Genomic DNA, 8909 nt, shown 5'->3' with positions numbered 1-8909 from the left:
AAGCCACCGTACACACGGTCGGACATTCTGCCAACCAAATCCGTCGGATTTTGTCCGTCGGATTTTGTCCGTCGGATTGTTTCCGAAACTGTTGCATACACACGGTCGGACAAAGTTGTCGAAAAATCTGATCTTTCAGAACGTGATGACGTAATTTCGATGGGACTACGTTCAGGCTAGTAGCCAATAGTTTTGATGTAGTTATTTGATCTGAGCATGCGTGGCACTTTGTCCGATCGGAATTCTCTACACATGATCGGAGTATGTCCTATCGGACCAGTTTGTCGGAAAATATTTCCAACAAGTTGGAAAATTTGGTCCGACGGATATTCCAACGGAAACAATCCGATGCATACCACACACAGTCGGATTATCCGACAACACGGTCCAATAGGACACATTCCGACGGATTCTCCGACCGTGTGTACAGGGGCTTAGGCTTCAGAACGTTGGAAACTTCACAGCTAGTAAAAGACAGTTAAAAGCGTCCATTTTGCTGTTTTTACATGCCACGTTTATGAGCGTTTAGCGTTCTCTCTTCTTGCAGGCGACAGAATTTGGTGAAAAATGTTCTCCATATATATACTTATATATACTGTATACCATAGTTTGTAGACACTATAATATGTGTATATATATATATATATATATATATATATATATATATATATATATATATATATATATATATATATATATACACATATATATACTTATACTTATATACTGTATACCATAGTTTGTAGTTGCTATAATTCATGTGCAAACCAATCAAATACAATAGTGTATGCTTATTTTTTTTATCAAAAATATGTAGCAGAATACATATTGGCCTATATTTATGAAGAAATTTGATTTTTTTTTTTCTATTTTTCTTTATTGGGTGTGTTTAATAGCAGAAAGTAAAAAATATAATATTGTTATTTTTTTTGTTTTTTTTAATTATCAGTCTTTATACGCTTATTGGGATTTTTTTTTACCAAAAATATGTAGCAGAATACATATTGACTTAAATTTATGAGGAAATTAGATTTTTTTTACTTTTTTTTATTGAATGTGTTTTTTGTTTATAGCGCAAAAAATAAAAAACGCAGAGGTGATCAAGTGACCACCAAAAGAAAGCTCTATTTGTGGGAAAAAAATTACATACATTTTATTTGGGTACAGCGTTGCATGACCGTGCAATTGTCAGATAAAAGTAACGGAGTGCTGTATAGAAAAAATGGCCTGGTCATTGAGCAGCCAAATCTTCCGGGGCTGATGTGGTTAAGGGGGGGTGGCAGGGGGTGTGAATCTTCTGGAGGGCAAGTGGTTAAAGCAGAAGTCCACCCAAAAGGCATTTTTGGGGGGGGGGGGGGGAGCGGGTATCTGGTTTTGACAGGTACCCTCTCCCACATTGATCTCTGTCATCTCTGGCTTCTCCTCCTTCCCCCTGCTGTCTTCTGGGAGACATACAGGTCCCAAAAGACGGTGGGAACATTCAGAAAGCGCAGCGCGACTCGCACATGCGCAGTAGGTAACAGGCTGTCAAGCAGCAAGGCTTCACTTCCTATTTCCCTTACTACAGATGCCGATGCCTGCACCTGGGATCTCTGGACAGGTAAGTGTCCTTATAATAAAAGTTAGCAGCTACAGTATTTGTAGCTGCTGACTTTTTAATTTTGTTTTTAACCCCTTTTTGGACGTTAGCGGGGGTTAAAACCGCCCGCTAGCAGCCGAATAACGCCGCTAAAACGACGGTATAGCGCCGTAAAAAATAACTCGGCTTTACCGCTGACGCCGGTGTCCCTCATTCCCATCTTAAAATGTTGGGAGGTATGGATAAGGCAGCACAGTCAGCTCTCCTGTACTGGGCCCGGGCCCCATAAGTTCAAAAGGGGGGGCCCATGCACCTGCTGATGAGCAGGATGGGCTGGATATACTGCCTTATTGCAGATACCAATCCTATTCTGTTTCCCACTGAAGCATTTACAGCTTCTCCTCCTTCCCCTTCCTCTGGCTGCACTGCAAGCGGATTGGTTCTAGCATATGTACCCCTTTTATTTGCTGTCCTGCTCACCCGCCGTGTGCCCCTTTTCCCTACAGCGCTGTCAGCTTCCCTCCTCTCCTGTCAGAAGCTGCTGTGGGCACACCGGGGGATGTCATTTACTGGCCCCTTCCTTTCCTGAATGAACACAGTGAGCGATCAGTATCAATCACTCCTGTGTCCATTAATTACTGAAGCATATTAAACTGTTTACTATGCTTTCGTCTGTGAAGCCTCAGAGCGTTTCCTGTTCATTAATCTGTGCAGAAAGGGACTGATAAATATATGTCCTCAGTCACTTTTGGCAGGGAGGGCTGGTTTGAGGCCCCGTGATTTCTAACAGCAGCCCTGGCCCTGAGTAGGTTATAACTATTGCATTGACAGCAGGCTAGTGAAATATTTTAATGTTACAATTGCATACCTCCCAACATTTTGAGATGGGAATGAGGGACTCCTACTGTCAAACATATGTAGGCCTAGGACACGCCCCCCTGCCACACCCCCTTAAAGGAGAATTAACCAAAAAAAAAAGGTTAATTAAATCCACAAGGACTTTTCGTTACCACTACTGTTCCTTTAAATTGGCTTTTAAAATTTACAAATACAGCAATTTAGATATCAGATGAAGGGCTCTGGGAAACACTTTTTGAAAGATAAAAAGTGCATTTTATATACAGCTATATAGATCAGACCAAAATGAGGGACAAATGAGAAGGACAGAGGGACATTGCTCGAAATCAGGGACAGTCCCTCGAAATCAGGGAAAATTGGGAGCTTCGCAATTGGTCAACATGGCTATTTCAGGGACCATGTTTTCAGAATGGACTGTCCCTGCATATGTGCGTTTGCTGGGCGCTGCCAGCGCATGGCACAACCTTCTTTTTTCCATCTGTAGAAATGGCTTTTAGTGCCTGGAGCTGCAGATTACAGCTGCACAGGTAGGGAGAGCAGAGAGAGCAGACGTCATAAAATAGCATTAATTGAGACCAATTAGCATGAAAGACACAAGGGAGAGCCAGGCAGGTGACAGGCTCCACAGCTGAGCGCATCGCCTTATATGGAAAGCGCAGCTTCCAAGTCGGATCCAGGGACAAAGGTCGCCTGCCAGGGGAGTACAGGACAGGAGCGCCGTGCAGCTCCACTCTGCTGTCAGCCGGCCACACCTGACACACAGGTACGTCTCCTCGTTCTCTGTGCGCTCCTTGCCTGTCACCCATACAGGTGTGTATGTCTTCTATAAATGCCTGAATTATTTCTCTTTCCTGTCTACACACTCACTTACAGCATGTATCTCTCCTTTAAGTCTACAAATCAGAGTTACTGGGGGGTTATTTACTAAAGGAAAATCCACTTTGCACTACAAGTGCACTTGGAAGTGCAGTCGCTGTAGATCCGAGGGGGACATGCAAGGAAAATAAAAACCAGCATTTTAGCTTGCACATGATTGGATGATAAAATCAGCAGAGCTTCCCCCTTAGTTCAGATCTACCCCTTAGATTTACAGCGACTACACTTCCAAGTGCACTTGCAGTGCAAAGTGGATTTGCCTTTCGTAAATAACCCCCAATGTCACTGCTGTTGTCAGATTGGCATTGATAGAGCTGTGGTCTTTTTTTATACAAGTTAACAATGCCAATCAAATCATATGCAACTGTTCATAAGGAGAGGATTTATGCAGCATCTCCTGCTAGTCAGTGATACTACATTGCAGCCTTTGTCAACCTTTTTTTTCATGGAGGAACCTTGACGTAACGCTCAGGTCTTAGGAAACCCCTGCCAACAATTATTTTGTATTTAAATGTGAACTCCGGGGGAAATCTGTTGAAGCAGACGCAATGGGGTTGATTTACTAAAGGCAAATAGACTGTGCACTTTGCAAAGTGCAGTTGCCTTCTAGAAGTGCAATTGCTCCAGAGCTTAGTAAATGAGGAAAAGCTTCACTTTGCAAAGAATATCCAATCACATGCAAGGAAATAATTTAAAAAAATAAATAAATAAAACAGCATTTTTGCTTGCGCATGATTGGATGTTGAACGTCAGCAGAGCTTCTGCTCATGTACTAAACTCTGGAGTAACTGCCCTTACAGAGGGCACAGTCTATTTGCCTTTAGTAAATCAACCCCATTGCAGTAGCCTTTTTTTAAAATCAGGGATCTATGGAACCGTCGGGTCCCTTCAGACATCACAGGAGTTCCTTCATCAGTCTTGGAATAAATACCCCCCCCAATGGTGCCTTCATGGTTCTGCCATCAATGCCACAAGCAGTTTCCTGGTACTGTCTGATTTTTTTTTTTTTTAAGTGTTTTACTTCGGCTTTACAACAAGATCAGGGAATTCTGCTGAACCAGACACATTATCAACCTTTTTCAACCAGGGTTTTCATGGAACCCTCTGGTCCTTCCAGACCTTTGTAGGGGTTCTTTGATCTGTTTCGGATTAAACTCCCCCCTAATGGTGCCTTCATGGTTCTACCACCAATACCACAAGCAGTTTCCTGGTACTGTCTGATTTTTTTTTTTTAAGTGTTTTACAACCTTTTTCAACCAAGGTTCCATGGAATTCTATGGTCCCCCGGATGTTTTTAGGGGTTCCTGGATCAGTCTTGGATTAAACTTCTGCCCAATGGTGCCTTCATAGTTCTAGCACCAATGCCACTAGCCATAGCCAACGGCATGGCACCAGTATGCTAGTCACACCACATTGGTGGTCAATGAGGGATGGTCCCCTTACGCTGGTTGTCAGGGAAAAGAACACCCTGTTACACTAGTTGTCAGTAGAGTGTTTCCATACTTTGAGGGACAGTGGGGAAAATGTTCCTTACCTTGGTGGTCATCAATGAATGAAAGAATGCTCCTTACCTTTGTGGCCAGTGGAAACAATGGGGGTTATTTATAAAAGGTAAATCCACTTTGCACTACAAGTGCACTTTCAGTGCACTTGGAAGTGCAGTCACTGTAAATCTGAGGTGTAGATCAGAAATGAGGGGAAGCTCTGATGATTTTATCATGCATGTCCCACTCAGATTCACAGTGACTGCACTTCCAAGTGCACTGAAAGTGCACTTGTAGTGCAAAGTGGATTTGCCTTTAGTAAATAACCCCCCATGCCTTGTTACACTGGTGGTCAGTATACTGCCTCCATACATTGAGGGGCAGTGGAAAGAGTGCTCTTTATACTGGAGGGCAATGGAAAGAATGCTTCTTACATTGGTGGTCAGTGGAAGAATGCTCCCTACACTAATGATCAGTGGGTAAAATGCACCTTACATTGGTGGGCAATGAAAAAAAAATGTCCCCTTGGTTGTCAGTGGAGAGAATGCTCCTTACATTGGTGGTCAGTGGGAAGAATGCTCCTTACATTGGTGGTCAGTGGAGAGAATGCTCCTTACATTGGTTATCAGTGGGAAGAATGCTCCTTACATTGGTGGTCAGTGGAGAGAATGCTCCTTACATTGGTTATCAGTGGGAAGAATGCTCCTTACATTGGTGGTCAGTGGGAAGAATGCTCCTTACATTGGTGGTCAGTGGGAAGAATGCTCCTTACATTGGTGGTCAGTGGAGAGAATGCTCCTTACATTGGTTATCAGTGGGAAGAATGCTCCTTACATTGGTGGTCAGTGGGAAGAATGCTCCTTACATTGGTGGTCAGTGGGAAGAATGCTCCTTACATTGGTGGTCAGTGGGAAGAATGCTCCTTACATTTCTGTAAACCATACAAGACTGATATTATATGAATGAAGGAGTTGAAATACGATGTGGTATTTTATCTAAGATGTAAATAAAGTATTTTGCAATTTTTATACTAATGTCATCCTTGGTACCAGTAAAGTCCTGAATTTTTATATTTTTCCATCTTTGCTATTTCAAATGGGATGTGGTACAAAATTGTGGGCAGCAATATTCTATTCTTATTCTTATTCTATTTACTTAGCATTTTCATAATGACCTCCTGCAAATTTATCATGGTATTTTTTTTTTTTTACAATGTGGAATAACCCGTTTCTTTGAATTGACTCAGGAAGTAATTGAGTTTCCCTTCATTAATTCTATTATTTGCCATCATTGAAAGATGCCTCATCCGTTCTCTAAATGTCTAGTGTAGTTCTGAATATTGGATTGCAGCGCTGAGAACGGTTTGCTGGATGCCGGTTGTATAGGCTGTACCTTTTGCCAGTGGTAACAATGATGAATTTATAGAACTCTGCAGTGATAGTTCCCCATTCATATACTAGGGCCAATTTTGGACAGAAGCCAATTGACCTACCTGCATGTCTTTGGTGTGTGGGAGGAAACTGGAGTACCTGGAGGAAACCCACGCAGGCACGGGGAGAACATGCAAACTCCATGCAGGTAGCGTTGTGGTTGGGATTTGAACCAGTGACCCTTTTTACAGCTAGGTGAGAGTGCTACCCACTACACCACTGTGCCGCTCTATATTTGTGTATACTATCTAGAGCAGAATCATGTGTTTTTGTCCCCATAGAGGTTTAAGTGTAAGCACCTGAAAAACGCAAGTGAATGCATGAGAAATGGCCCTCCCGAAACAGGATACTTGGCCAAACCTGTACGTAAATAAGAGAATCAGAACTTTCGCCAAGTGGAAAAGTGGAGTTGATAATAAAGTTGGCCGTGCCTCCATCCAGGACTGGCCCTCTGGAAGTAGAGATTTCCTTTTCTGGAAAATGAACCAGTAATCTAATCAAAGTAATTGAAAAACAGAAGAACTACTGCAACCAGCGTATAATATTAACCATAAGCCTATAAATGCATACCAGTAGAGAAATAATGCAAGCTTTATATAAGAAAAGATTAGGAGTGAATACATCCAATGTGCAAACAATGATCAGCAAAGGGCCCAGCAAGAGTCCTGGTGGACATATTCCGCGGTGTATATATATAGTATTTTTTTTTTTTTTTTAGAGACACCTCCAGATGAATTTTGCAGCAAAGTCCCGTTGCAGGGCCCTTTAGGAAAATGAGGAGTCTGTCCTTGTATTGGAGACCTTCTGCAATTGCCCAACCTGCCTAGAACGCAGTCTTAGTTATCTGGCACTGTGCATGTGAGATAGTAATTGGACAGAGATATTCTGCTTGTCATGAGGATTCAGCAATACACTCAAGAAGCTATGGGCAGCTTCAGTTAAAATATTAGAAGATAGAAATACTCATCTCTACTGATGTGAAAATGGCGCCTATGGCAAGCGCTGGAACTGCGCCCCTGTCAAAACATTTGAAACCCATCACAAAACTACAAGTCAAGCTCTTTAATCTTTCAATTAAGCCCCCTACAGGCTCAGACCCCCTATATCTGTACTGGCTGCCCCCCCCCCCCGATGGTTGCGACCCTGGAGTCTCTAGACTCCTGTAAAAAATAAAAAGTACACAGCCTCACCTGGTGCCTGTAATAATAAGACCTCTCACGGCGTGCTGCTCCCCACCCGGCCCCTCCTCTCTTCTTATCCATCCTGGGTGATGTAATGTACAGTACAAGCACCTGGGGCAGATAGGAGGGAGGGGCCGACGGGGAGCAGTGCATCGTGAGAGGTCTTATTACAGCTGCTACAACTGTATGTGTTGCAGTCTTGCAGAGCCTATTATGGCGCTCCCCCCTAATGGCCCTAGGCCCTCGGCCAGTGCCCGAGAGCCCGATGGGTCAGTCCGCCCCTGCTCATTAAACAGTCCACATTCAGTGAAAGTTCATGTACTGCAAAGTTTGCAGTACACAAACTTTCACTGAATGTGGACTGTTTAATGACCTTGTTGCACAAATTACTTTATTGCACTTTATTCATGGTATCTATGTCTATGCATATTTATTTAATCCATATTGACCACTATATTTGATTGGCTGCTTCCGCTTGGCATACACGCACAATCGCACATGATGAAGACTTAAAACTGTTAAGACATCATCATGTGCGATTGTGCGTGTGTGCCAGGCCCAAGCAGAAGCAGCCGATCAAATATAGTGGTCAATATGGATTAAATAAATATGCATAGCCATAGATATCATAAATAAAGTGTAATAAAGTGATCTGTGCAACAGCAGATACTAATTTTAATTAGTACCTGCTGTTGCACAAATCACTTTATTACACTTTAGTTATGATATCTATGGCAATGGCTATCCATATTTCTTCAATCCATTGAGCACTATATTTGATTGGCTGATTGCTTCTTCTTGGCAGTTGGCACACACGCACAATGGCACATGATGAGCAAGATCAAGAAGTAGTACGGTGTACCTGCTAGTGCTAGGCTGCTAATCCTAGCCGCTGCCTGGCCCGGGGGCCGGGGTTCCCCATCATCCATTCCTTCTCTGGTCTCTTCTCCAGCTCCTTATGTCACAGTCCCCGCTCCGGGGAGAGAGAAGATGATGCCGTGCAGAGGAGGGGAGGCAGAGCATTAGGCTCCGCCTCCGGCAGTCACTCTACCCTACGTGGGCCCAGTCTAGCCAGTTGTCATCAGCTGTCATGGGGACGCCTGTCATGGGGACGCCTTTCATGGGGACGCCTGTCACTCCCCTCCCCAGGCCAAGTAATTATTAGCAAGTGCCGTGCCGCCCTCTAGTAGGCCAGCCGCGGTGCCGACCGGGGGCTATAATAGTGCGGGAGGCAACCACCAGAGCTGAAAGGCAGCTGCGGAAGGACTGGTGGGGGATTTTTTGTGTGGGGGCAGCTTCTTTACCGCTCCCCCCTCTCCCGTGGCTCCCATGGCACTTACCATGGTTGCCATACCTTACATACGCCACTGTATGGACGGGACATGCGGCTGAGACCTTCTCACTCTTCACTTCCTCCTTCCAGGATCTTTTCCCAACAACCCCAGAGTCAGGAAGGGACATACACAATTGTACATTACAGTATGATACTAGCAGCTGACAG

The 8909-nt window shown here is 43.8% G+C and overlaps 1 protein-coding gene across 2 annotated transcripts in view; it reads left to right on the top strand.

Moving 5' to 3' along the window:
* Positions 1 to 3037: 3037 nt before the first annotated feature.
* The window catches only part of VIL1 (villin 1), an 86405-nt gene continuing 80533 nt past the window's right edge, over positions 3038 to 8909 (top strand). Inside the window, exon 1 of one of the 2 annotated variants that reach the window (XM_077447888.1) lies at positions 3038 to 3200. The gene's annotated coding sequence lies outside the window, so the exon portion shown is untranslated. Of the gene's footprint in view, positions 3248 to 8909 lie in introns of both variants that reach the window. The other variant, XM_077447889.1, reaches the window with a different exon arrangement.

This window comes from Lithobates pipiens, unplaced genomic scaffold (assembly GCF_037356315.1).
Source record: "Lithobates pipiens isolate NorthernLeopardFrog02 unplaced genomic scaffold, aLitPip1_a1.2 Scaffold_22, whole genome shotgun sequence".
Taxonomy (NCBI): domain Eukaryota; kingdom Metazoa; phylum Chordata; class Amphibia; order Anura; family Ranidae; genus Lithobates; species Lithobates pipiens.
The sequence above is the reverse complement of the archived record's forward strand: the minus strand, read 5'-3'. Positions and strand labels throughout refer to the sequence as shown.